Source organism: Anopheles arabiensis, chromosome 2, assembly GCF_016920715.1.
Source record: "Anopheles arabiensis isolate DONGOLA chromosome 2, AaraD3, whole genome shotgun sequence".
Classification (NCBI taxonomy): Eukaryota; Metazoa; Arthropoda; class Insecta; order Diptera; family Culicidae; genus Anopheles; species Anopheles arabiensis.
This window is the reverse complement of record NC_053517.1, coordinates 68,098,738-68,111,334: the sequence shown is the minus strand read 5'-3', so window position 1 is coordinate 68,111,334 and position 12,597 is coordinate 68,098,738. Positions and strand designations below refer to the sequence as shown.

Below are 12,597 nucleotides of genomic sequence, written 5' to 3'. Positions count from 1 at the left end.
CGATGAAAGGAGTGCTCATGTTAATTGCTCCAGCCGGAGTGTTGACGAGAGCAGCATCAATGGTATCGGTATCATTCATGGCCGGTGAAAAGCAATCTGCGAAGCGATCCGCGAAGAGATTGCACATTTCATTAGTGTTGGCACTTGTTGCTCCTTTGTACGTAATGGATTTCGGTGTATGCGTGGATTTTGTTTTGCTGTTGTAGAAGCGCCAAAACGAGTCAGGCCACCTGCAGAGGTTACGTTGAATTTTACTCAAATATCTGCGATATCGAAACCTGTTATAGCTGCAGTATAAAGAGTGCGTGTCAAAGTAGATCGAGCGAGATCTTTGGCAGCGGCGCGTTTGGTAGTGACGATAAGCAGCTCTTTTTACACGTTTGAGTCGTTTGAGTGTGCGGTCCGCCCAGGGGGGGTTAGGTTTAGGACGCCGAACTGGGACGCATACAACAAAAGCTTGCAGCATGAAGGACGAGAATGAACATACTGCTTCGTCAAGTGAAATAAAATTGGAACAATGAAAGCTATTGTTAAACATTGATATCAGCAAAGTTATAGCAAAGATATAGCAAAGTTATAACGATAAAATGCGGTTGTCGTCGAGTTTTGTCGAGTCGTCGAATTGCGTCGGGTCGACGAGTTAATACGTATATTGAAGTCTAACGCCGGATGGTAGGAGTCAAGAGGTACAAGCGGAACAACACTTGGAAAGACAGGCGAACACAATTTAGCTGCAGCATTGTTAGCGTAGAGCAGGTCAAGCATGCGTCCGTGCGAATTATTGATGTGATTAAGTTGCACTAATCCGTTAAATTTAAATCCATCCACAAAGGTGTTGTTGGCCAGTGAGCGCGCAGTTGGTTCATAGTGCGTGATTGATGAGTATGCTGGCGAGGACGAAGGATCAGCTGTGGACCAGCTTATGATAGGCTGATTGAAATCGCCAATAACAAACAGCAGATCCGAAGGGTTCAGTGTGAGAGTGAAGCTGCTGATACAATCATGTAGAGAGCGAAGAGTCGATATCTCGGAGCTAAGCTGCGGTGGAATGTATACTACCATGACGTACAGATGTGCGTTATTACAGGCGACGCGCACACAAATATACTCGAGAGAACGATCACGGGAAGGTAATTCTATCGACTCGTATGCGTTAGAAACGGCTAGCAAAACACCACCACCGCGAGAGCTAGAGCCGCTGAGAGAGCGATCACAGCGGTAAACAGAGAAGTTGTTGTTGAAGAGAAGAGCAGATGGAATGTTGTCAACAAGCCAAGTTTCCGTGAGTGCGATGAGATCGAAGTCAGCCTCCGTGAAGTGAAATTGTGAAATTCTAAGTGAAATTCTTTTGTTTTAGTTTAGTTTAGTTTAGTTTAGTTTAGTTTATTAATCGATGGACTATGAGGCCCTCTCGAGTCAAAATTTGTTTACAATACATTACATTAGATAACGAACAGAACATTTATATATTGTTAATGTTGAACGCATTCCGAACACTTAAAAGCGAAGTCAGTTCCGTTATCGTCATTCCAGGCTCGTAAATATCGTTAGCTGAATTTAATAGACGGCACATACAAAGAAGGGGGGTTGCGAGAGCCAAATGTTGTTCGGGTTTCAGCGACTGCCAGCATTGGTCGGCGACGGAGTATTCTGGCAGGAACATAGAGGTGAATCCTTGAAAGCAGCTCGGGACAGTCGATGGTTCCGTTTAAGATTCCCGTGATAAATGCTAGTCTGGTGTGCTCAACACGTTCGGCGAGAGGCGGGATTCCAAGCAGCAGACACCTAGTTCTGTAGTCGAGACGACGCGGCCAATCACGAAGGGCGAAGCGCGTTGCCTTCCGTTGAATGGACTCTAGCCGCGCAAGTGCCCGAGTAGATGCTGGCCACCAAACAATGCTAGCATATTCCAGCAGTGGTCTGATAAGTGCGCAGTACAGTGTCTTGAAACACATAGGATCACGAAGCTCGCGCGTCATGTTTATGACCAAGCCAAGTAGACGATTGCCACTAGCGACTACTTGGTCTATCTGTTCTTCGAAGGAGAGTTTAGCATCTAGGAGGACTCCTAGATCCTTTACACAGTTCACTCTTTCGAGGTTCTGACCATCAAGCGTATAATTAAACAGCGCTGGAGCTCTTGAACGGCTCAATGAGATTATGGCGCATTTATCGATACAGACGCTTAGTGCATTACGCTTGCACCAGGAGACAAATTCAGTCAAAGTGGCTTGAAGTTGAAGATGGTCCTCGGGCTCACGGATTTCACGATAGATTTTAGCATCATCTGCGTAGAGTAGGCAACTATTATCCGGGAGTGCCGTGCACAAGTCGCTTATGTAGAGCAGAAACAACAGAGGCCCCAGGTTGCTGCCCTGGGGTACGCCGGAAGAGGCACCGATAGATCTAGATTGGTGGGAGCCCATTCTAACTGCATATGAACGACCACATAAATACGATTTCATCCACTTTACCAGGGGTGGTGATAATCCAAGTCTATCAAGTTTTGCCAGAAGAATGTTGTGGGACACACTGTCAAAAGCCGCCTTAATGTCCGTGTAAATTTATTACGCAAACCTCTAACGTTTTGATAATAGCAGCTTAAATACTCAGCGGTAGCGTTGTCATTGTGGCGGTTGGATAAAGCGGGTAAACGGTAAGTCAATTGAGCTGCGGTCCAGAAACAAGTGTTGAGTTGGGTGCTTCCAAGGTATCATTCACCGGGGGGTGATACTGTTGTGATGATGCTGTTTCAGGACCAGGTGAAGTAGACATGCGTGCGGCTAAACGGTGAGTCGTTGTTGGTGTGCGTGTGGTGTAGCGGTGTTCAGTACTAGTAGCTGGTGTGCGTGTAGTAAAGCGGTTTCGGGTGGCTATAGGAGATGAGGTTTGGTGGTCGTGTTGACGGGATTGAAAAAACTCACGTACACCGATACCGACGGGCCAGGTGGATGGTGTGAGTGCCGCATCTCGAAGGATAGCCGGGACCCTCACTTTGAATGAAAGCCAATTCATGCTGTCCACACTAACCCCTCTTCTCAGCAGGCAATACGCTATAACGTCATCGGTGGCTAAGCGACGCTTTACAGAAGCGACCACTTGTTCCACAGTGACGGCCGTTGATAAGCGGGATAGGCGGATCCAGATCCTATCTGTGAATGGCTCACGAGGTGCAGCTTGAAGCGGTGATGATAACGGATCGGTTCCCACCAGTTCATGCGGTTGTGTAGGTGCCGGCTGGACGGCAATCGTGGTATTGGTGTATGCGTTTGGCGATGACGCGGCACAAAGGATGTTACCGCGACTGTTTACAATTCTGTTTACACCAGGAGATGCCGAATCCTCGATTACGCGCCTCCGCTTTCTACCAGTGGCCGGTCGAGGATCAGGATTCCGAATGTGAGGCGTGGATGCAGTTTGAAGGAGGGTAAAACCACTGCGAACTTCGGCGACAATAGGCTCAACTAGCTTGCCGATAGCTGCTACAGCTGAGGTGAGGGCGGCTTGGAAACCGACCTGGGCGCCTATTTCTTTTACGGAACGGCAGCGCGGATTTTTAAGCATGTTAGTGCAGCCAATGCAGCTCCAGTGCAGGTCGACATTGGACAATACTGCGTCAATCAGCTCGGGGGGCAATTTGCAACAGCCGCGGTGGAACGTAGCGTCACAATATGCACAACTGATGATGCAGCCGGTGGCCTCTAGCGGTTCAGCACACGAGAAGCAAATAGCCGCCATCGCGAAATCACGCGTAATCACAGCACAACACTGCTAAGCCGAGCAGGAAAAAACAGCAGGAAACCACAGTTGTGATGCAGGACTAAACAATTCGCCAAGACGAAGCGATGATGTTAAACAGTTTAATAGTCCGTAGAAAAGGCAACAATGCGATGCGACGCAGAAAACACAAGAGAATTATTGAAAACTACGATGTGTTGGTAGAACAATACTACCCGAAACCGATGAGGTGTATGACATGCCTCCGGTTAGGACACAAAAAAGATAACTGCCGCGGAACAAAGAAATGCGTAAAATGCGCCGAGGAATATCACTTAAACTGCAAAGGAGTTGAACGGTGCATGGAATGTGGAGAAAACCATAGCACGTTGGACAAAAATTGCCCGGTATATTTAGACGAGGTCGAAATTAAAAAAATACAAACAAAAAATAGAATAACAATGAGAGAAGCGAGAGAAATGAGAAGAGCGCAAGTACCAGCGGTACCCAGAAATTGACCGAAGATGTTTTGCCATAGGTTACTTATTCGGCACTACAACCGCAATGTGATTGATCATGCAGGAGTGGTCTTCTTTGCCTTTCGAGGACCTCGTGCCAGTTTTGTTAAGCATGAACACTTCCTCCACGATAAACGTCTCTTTCCTTCCCGTAATTCCTTCCCCTCCCTTCCAGCGCTTCCCACTACGCCCAGTGACGGGTCTTCCGGTACGGGTTGAACTCGACATAAACTATGCATCGCAAAACTCGCACGGGAACAACGGTTTCCGCGTGTGAGGCGCTGCTACGAGTTGCTTCTGACAAATCTTCTACTTGAACCGCTTGCCACATTCTCCGCACTCAAAGTGTTCTCTAGTGTGTAATTGCTTATTGTGATTCTTCAGCGTAAAATGGTTCGGGCTGACGTGTCCGCAAACATCGCACCAGCAGTACTTGCTAACCTCCAGATGCAACAAAATGGAAAAAATCAATATACAATATAATAAAAAGATGCCACACACTCAATGCAGAAATAAAATGGACACCGGGACATATAGATATAAACGGAAATGAAAGGTCAGATGAGTTAGCTAAGAGGGGAATATCATCGAACATCGTGACAAACAACAAATTACGCATAGCAGATATAAAAAACATACTAAAACAAAAAAATGATAACACAAACAAAGGAGTGGTACAGACTAGAAGAGAGAACAAAATTTTTTTGAGTATCACAAGGAATTTGAGGAAAACCACACTAACACTAACACTGGCACACTAACATAGCAATCACGGCCATTAAAACAAAAATCATAAACAGAATATTAGCCAAGCATGAACTATCCAAACATTGGTTGAGTGTTATGAGAATAGTGGAAGACGGCAACTGTGAAGAGTGTGGAGTGCCCGAAACCGGGAAACATCAATTATTCTACAGCAAAAAACTAACAAAAGAAAGAGAAGAACAATCAAAAATCACAGAAGAAATATTTAAAGCACAGTGAAAAGACAAAACGAGAAAAATGATCAAGGAAATAACAAAATTTACACAAAAGACAAAAATTATATTTTAATTTTGTAGCTGTGATATCAAAAAAAAAGTAGGCATTGTAACAATTATAAGAGTCAAGTAAGAAAACGGGTATATGACTCTAGGAGTCGAAAACCCTCATAGAGTGGTATATCTTTGAATATGCGTTGGCCTCAACCATAGAAGATTGTAACCCACTCGCCAAAATAAAGAAGAAGAAGATCGCCAACTGGACCTTATCTTCGCAAACCAGAATGCTAAATCGGCCAGCTCAGAGATTTCTGAATCCAACACACCGCTTATTAATCTTGACAATTACCATTCATCATTAGAATTAGCAATATCAATTCAAACTTCTGTTTCTGTTCCATTCGCTCGTTCTAACCCTCTTCTAACCCCTCCCTGGCGATGAAGTGGCTGATACGCCCTCCAGCTGCAGCGAGTTATTTGCTAGACATTTTTCTAGCGTATTTGTGGACCCAGGCTCCAGTCCAGTATCCTTATCTGATGGCTTAGCATATATACCAAGTGATATAATTTCCTGCAACACAGTGCCTATCGATGATGAGGTAATTAACTCAGCATTGAAAAAAATAAAAAAAATCCTTCTCGCCGGGTCTAGATGGTATACCCGCTTGCATATTGAAAAAAATCCAGCACTTTGTTTGTTCCCATACTTAAACGCCTGTATGTGAGATCCTTTCAAGAGGAAACCTTTCCAGCTGTTTGGAAAATTGCTTGGATATGTCCTATTTTTAAAAAAGGTGACCGTTCAGTCACTTCAAATTATCGTGGTTTGTCCATTCTATGTGCTATAGCTAGGGTGTTTGAGTCACTCGTTCGTACTGCCATTCTTCCAATTGTATAACGCAACATCAACACGGATTTATTCCTAAACGATCCACCACGAGCAACCTAATGCACTTTGTGTCTTTATTAATGTCGAATATTGCAGGTAATCGTCAAGTGGATGCAATATATACTGATTTTAGAGCCGCTTTTTACAGTCTACCACATGACCTGCTAATAGCTAAGCTAAAGAAATTAGGAATAGGCTATCCTTATAATACACATAGGAATAGGCTACACATTTATAGCAAACCGTAGCTACACAGTCAAAATAGATAATTTCCTCTCTTCTCCATTCATAGGCCTGTCGGGTGTACCACAGGGAAGTGCGCTTAGCCCTTTACTGTTTATTTTATACATCAACGATTGTATTAATGTTTTACCTGCTGATGGACACCTTCTATTTGCTGACGACTTGAAGATACTTCTTCCTCTGTCCTCTATTGTTGATTGTCAATCGCTTCAGACTTTTTTTAAATAATTTTTCATCTTGGTGCTCGTCTAATGGGTTAGTGCTTTGTCCCCCTAAATGCTGTGTTGTCTCTTTTGGTCGTCCTAACAGAAAAATTGCATGGAATTACTTTTTTGGTCAAACTCAGATATTAAGAGAGTCTTCTTTTAAGAACCTTGGTGTTTGGCTCGATGAATCCCTCACATTCAAGGATCAGATCAATCATGTCGTTACTAAAGCGAACAAAGCGTTGGGACTAATAATTCGTTTTGCCTCTGAGTTGAGAGATCCGCCATGCCTGAAGGCACTTTACTGTTGCTGGGTTCGATCTATGTTGGATTACGCTAGTGTTGTGTGGACCCCGGCTGAAGGTGCCGCTGTGCAGAGACTAGAGAGAGTGCAGAGGAAGTTTACGCGTATCGCTATACGTAAGTTCCTGCACGGATATAATGCACCTGTGCCCTCTTATTCTCTCCGCTGCCGTATGTTGGGCTTGATGGAAATCAAATGCCGGCATTCACACGCGCGGTCTTACTTCATTGCCAACCTCCTGACCTCCAATATCGATGCTCCTTTGCTCCTCAGCTCCATTCCTATTTACGTCCCTTCTCGTCGTCTCCGCGACTGACCTCCCATTTTTATCCCCTCCCGCCGTTCTGTTTTTGGTCAGAGAGATCCATTTTTGAGAGCTTGCGCAGCATTTAATCAAGCTCATGATTTGTTCAACTACCATGTTCCATTGTTCAGTTTTCGCTCTCACCTTTCTGAGTCCTTGTCTCTATCATCAATCTCCCATCCTTAACACTTCCTTCTTCCTTAGTTTGTAAGACATATTATTGTGAAACCCTAAGCGGCTGACAATATGAAATAAATACTCTTTTCTAGTGTCTTGTATCCCAAGGATTACCTTGTTTCTCCAATATGCTTCTAAATTCATCCGAAACATATTCTCGTCCGTTATCTGTTCGTAGAATTTTCAGTTTTTTGCCTGTTTGCCTTACTTACTGTACTTACTGTACAGTCGTAACGACTGCCGTTAGCTGCATTGTCGATTTTAATTTGACGATAGTTTGTTGCTAGGAAAACCATAAAGAAATAAAAGATGACGATAGTCGTTACGGTTTGCGATTCCACCCATTGTGTATAAATTTTTGCGTTTTATTCAGTAAAATTTTATTTTTTGTTATTTCAGTGTGCAATTTTTTTCCCCCAGACTACCTTTGGTTCGTTTGCCCAACGGAAAGTAACTGTGTAATGCATATAGTAAAACAAATAATGGGGGCCTTCACGATTCTAGTTAGTTTTTTGTATGGAGTTTGACAGTTGGAGGCTGAAATCATGTAAACAATCCATACAAAACCATACAAAAAACTAGCCTGCAATTTTCAGTCTAGAAAATTTTAGCCTAAAAGCTAGAATTAGATTCGAGTACCTGCTCGAAAACACGGTGTTGTTTACATTTATCCCAAGGTGCATTAAATAAATCAGGTAATCAAATCTGGAATCAAAGTGCATGTAGTCCAGGTGGTCTCATGGCATTTTTTTATAACCAAATTTGAATATCACTTTTTGACAGAACGAGTGAAAACTTTTGCTCCAACGAGCTTTCTGGAGGCTAGACGAATACTCAAAACACTCTTAAAATCTTCATTAAGAAGCAGAAGCGATAAAAATCAGTCTTCTAAATTCATACACCTTGGGATAAGCCCACCTGTATATTATACTCACTTAGATAGCTGCTCGAAAACTGCTATACGATGCAAACAGCTGACAGGCTGAAATTTCAGCCTACGAGCTTCAAACGGAAAGGGTCCCAATGACTGTTCTATTTTACAGTGCCGAACTTAATCATCACTTCGATTATGATAACAGGTGAAAATCGACCAGCTAACGCCATCGATATCGTTACAACGAGGTCCAGCCAACGCCATCGCTATCGTTACAACGAGGCCCAGTCAATGCCATCACTATTTCTACGACGAGGTTTAGCTTAACGCCATCGATATTGCTGCTACGAGGATACGGTCCAGCCAACGCCATCACAATTACGGTAAAGCCAGACGATGTCGCTTTTGCGGCCACGAAGTCATAGCCAACCCTCCGCCATATATACGCATTCATATTTTTATATTAATAAAAACATTGGATCCTTGTGCTTGAATGTGAATCGAGTTTTTGAATAGTGAATTATTTTTTTATTATGCTAGAATTTTTTTTAAATTTGTTATTATCATTGTCATACGTATTATTGTAATTAATCATTATTATTATTATGTTAAGCGAATTCCAATTAATATTTTTCTTCATCGTTGCGAAGCAAACATAGTTCGTTAGAACAGTGAAACTTTTGCTTAAGTGTAAAGTGGAAGTGCCAACCACTTGTCGTAGAACGCGTGTCCAAAAAAAATACCGAGTTTTTGGGAGGAAGTGTCAGAAGTTTGGTTTGCTCAAGCCATAGCGGAATTCAAGATATCGAATATTTAAAAAACCCGAAAATTTCACAATACCCCAAGGGAGATTCGATCATATACTTATCGGTCTTGTAGGACCTCTTCCACCATCTGAAAATAAAACATACTTATTCACAATCGTAGATCGGTTTACGAGATGACCAGAGTGTTATCTTCTATCGTACATCACAGCGACTACGATTGCCAAAGTTTTCGTAGAAGAATATGTTTCCCGTTTTGGCTGCTTTTGTGATATTCGTGGGGCTTGGCTTAAAAGATGTTGTACTTATTTAAAACAATACAATAATATAATTTATTAATCCTAAGCCCTTTTTGTGCGTGACCGTCCCGCTCGGCCGCCTTATTCCGAGAGAGCACGATCGTCCTTTCGATCGTGCTGAGTGGCCTCTCGGCTCGCTGAGTGACCAGCCAGTCGGAGCCGAACTGTTTGCGCAGGTTGGCTCACTTATCGCATTTCGCCCTAAAACACATCCATAACATCTCCATCTCTTAAAATGTACGGTACACCTCGAATCGACTGGGCAATCTTCTATTGCGAGAAGAGCGTCGTGGTTCCTGTACCCGATTTTCAGCTTTCTAGGACGTGCGGTTGCCGTTCTTCTAAATATTTGCGTAGACGATGCGCTGAAGCAACCACTGATGCCATTTTGTTGTTGCTGCAAGACCACTTGTTTATACAACTTGTTTTTTTTTCAAACAGCCTTCTTTTGAAGTGTTTTCTGTGTTAGAGTGCTCTTTTACTTCTCCCAATACCTTTTCCTTTTGGCTGTAATCTGTTTGCGCTTTGTAAATGCTCGAGATGCGTGCTATATGGTTATTATTTAATTGATTATGACTTGCTTTTCTTGCTTGATTGTGTTGTCCATGTACTACATTTCTTTTTTTTTTTTAGTTGAGGATCCTGACCATTACTGTAGCTATTATTTTGTTTTCTTTTGAATCCTTGAATGATAATTTTCACTTAGGCATTTCTTTTGCATGTGGGGATTGCTACCCACTCTCTCTTTAAACAAAATAGATCGCCTTTTTTCATGAAACGTGCAAGCTGTGGTCTATACGACACTATTGTTGATCAACTTTCCTTTAAGCATGCGTTATTTTCTATTATATTGGATTCGTTTCTTTTTTTATCATATTCCTTTTTATGCATCTCATTTTATATATTCCATTTTCTCTTTTTTTTGTTATGTAGCAGTCGTTGTTCCGTTTGTAAAATAATAATCGTTGCCTGATCCTTTAAAAACGCTGAGATATTCTAAGCTTTTAGCAATTGGTGTCGTTGTTGAAACTGATTCACAGTACGCATTCATTGGTAACGATCCCAGGTTAAAAGATTCTATTACGTCTGCACCCAATAATAAAAGATTTACGCGAGCTACCCGTATTGTGGCTGTTTTCGTAATTCCTCCAACCGTAATAATTCCTTCGAATTCCCCGTCCATGTGAAGGTTAGCTCCTGACACTGTCTTTGTTCTTATCTCGCATGCAATTAATAAAGGTTCTCCTAAGCTTTTCCACATGGGTCGATTTATGATCGTGATATCGGACCCCGTATCGAGTTGCAACCTGGCATTCTTCCCATTTATTTGCACGTTTACGTACCTACGGTTTACTGCGACTGCACAAGCATTCACCGTGACGATTTTAGCCTCCGCTGATGGGCTGTGCCGAAACTTTCCGAATCGACTAGCGGTATTGCAGTGTCCTTCTCGGTGCCCTTCTATTCCGCAATCTTGGCACGTGTGCGATTTGTATTCGCAGTCTTGCACCCAATGTCTATCGCCACAAAGCCAGCATGGTCGGCTGGGCTGGGTGTTCCGTGCGGGAGGACGCTGCTTATCATATCTTTGGACATTATTTCTTCTGGGGAATTGCCGGTGCTGAAAACTCGAATTGTTAGCTTTAGTATGGTTGTTAAATATTTTTGTATTACTATTGTTATGCAATGCGAGTACTTGCCGTTCATTTTCCTGTATCATTGCGCTGTCTCTTTTTAGTGCGGCAATTCGACTACAATCCTCTGACAGTTGCTGCAACGTAATCTGCTCTCGATCCTCGATTTTCGCCAACAATCTGGTTCGCACTTCGACGTCTCGTTCTTCTCTTAATCCACAAACGAATAAGAGGCACTTTAGCTGCTCCTCGTCGAGCTTGCTGAGCTCGAACTCTACGCATGATTTATTCACACGGCATGCGTAGGTAAGCAGATCCTCTTCAGGTTTCCTTGTAAGCTGCAAACACCTGTACCTTTTGCTTATCAAGGATTCCTGTACGTCGAACAGCACAGCGAGCTTTGCGATCGTCTCCTTGAATGAAAATTCATTTGAACGCCGGGGCAGGATAAACGACAAATACCGATCATGCTCGGCTGCACCTAGCTTCCTTAAAAGAAGTCGCACTTTTGCTGCATCACTTAACCGACAAGCATCCTCGTTGAACAGCTCCTCGTACCGGGAAAACCATGTTCTGAAGGTGATGCCAGCTTCAGGATCGAACCGAAATTCCATAATCGAATTGGCTAATGCTTCCGTTGCTTGCTCTGGATTAAAATTTGGCGTAACTACGGGCTGGCTTATTTGCTGGGCCATTAGTTGCTGCATCATTTTCAACGTTTGCAGGAGTACGGCGTTATCCACTACAGCTGAGCCCGTTTGCGATGGCGGTTGCACAAATTGCGATGGCGGTTGCACAAATTGCGATGGCGCTGATACCGGCTGCGCTGATGCGGGTCCCAATTGCGATGGCGGATAGAGGTGTCCGTTTGCGGACACCTGATGATGGGACGCTACTTCGTGCACGGAGGGAACGTGCGGCTGCGATGCTCCGGGTTGCTGCATCACCGCCGGGTTGAAAAATCCCGGCCGGCCTAAGGATGCACGTCGCTGCTCCTCTTCCGTCGGTAAATCCATCGTTGCATCAGCGGGGTTCATCTTGCGCTTCTTGGGACGTGGTGGCGCAATTGTGTGGGTGTATGTGTGTGAGCGGGACACGGAAGAAAACGAACAAAAAACGAATTAAAATTTGGTCAGCACTTTACAACACGAAACGATCACATTAACTTTTCTCGTTGCCACTTTTGTGATATTCGTGGGGCTTGGCTAAAAAGATGTTGTATTTATTTAAAACAATACAATAATATAATTTATTAATCCTAAGCCCTTTTTGTGCGTGACCGTCCCGCTCGGCCGCCTTATTCCGAGAGAGCACGATCGTCCTTTCGATCGTGCTGAGTGGCCTCTCGGCTCGCTGAGTGATCAGCCAGTCGGAGCCGAACTGTTTGCGCAGGTTGGCTCACTTATCGCATTTCGCCCTAAAACGCATCCATAACAGCTGCCCATTAAGGATAACTACCGACAGGTGTAGACAGTTCACATCACGACTGTTTGATGAGTTAACCAAGTCATTAGGTACACACCACATCACAACTACAGCTTACCATTCGCGGGCCAATGGCATGGTAGAACGGTTTCATCGCCAATTTAAGGAAGCTTTTAAAGTATGTCATGAATCGCCAAAGTGGACTCTACGAATTCCATTGAATCTTTTCAAGGCAGGGGGGCATTGCCCGTATTCGCTAGTGT

General features: G+C 43.6%; 1 pseudogene; it reads right to left on the bottom strand.

Annotated features, from left to right (window-relative positions):
• Positions 1–2,679: 2,679 nt before the first annotated feature.
• LOC120893736 lies at positions 2,680–11,946 on the bottom strand (annotated as a pseudogene).
• Between the last annotated feature and the right edge of the window lie 651 nt (positions 11,947–12,597).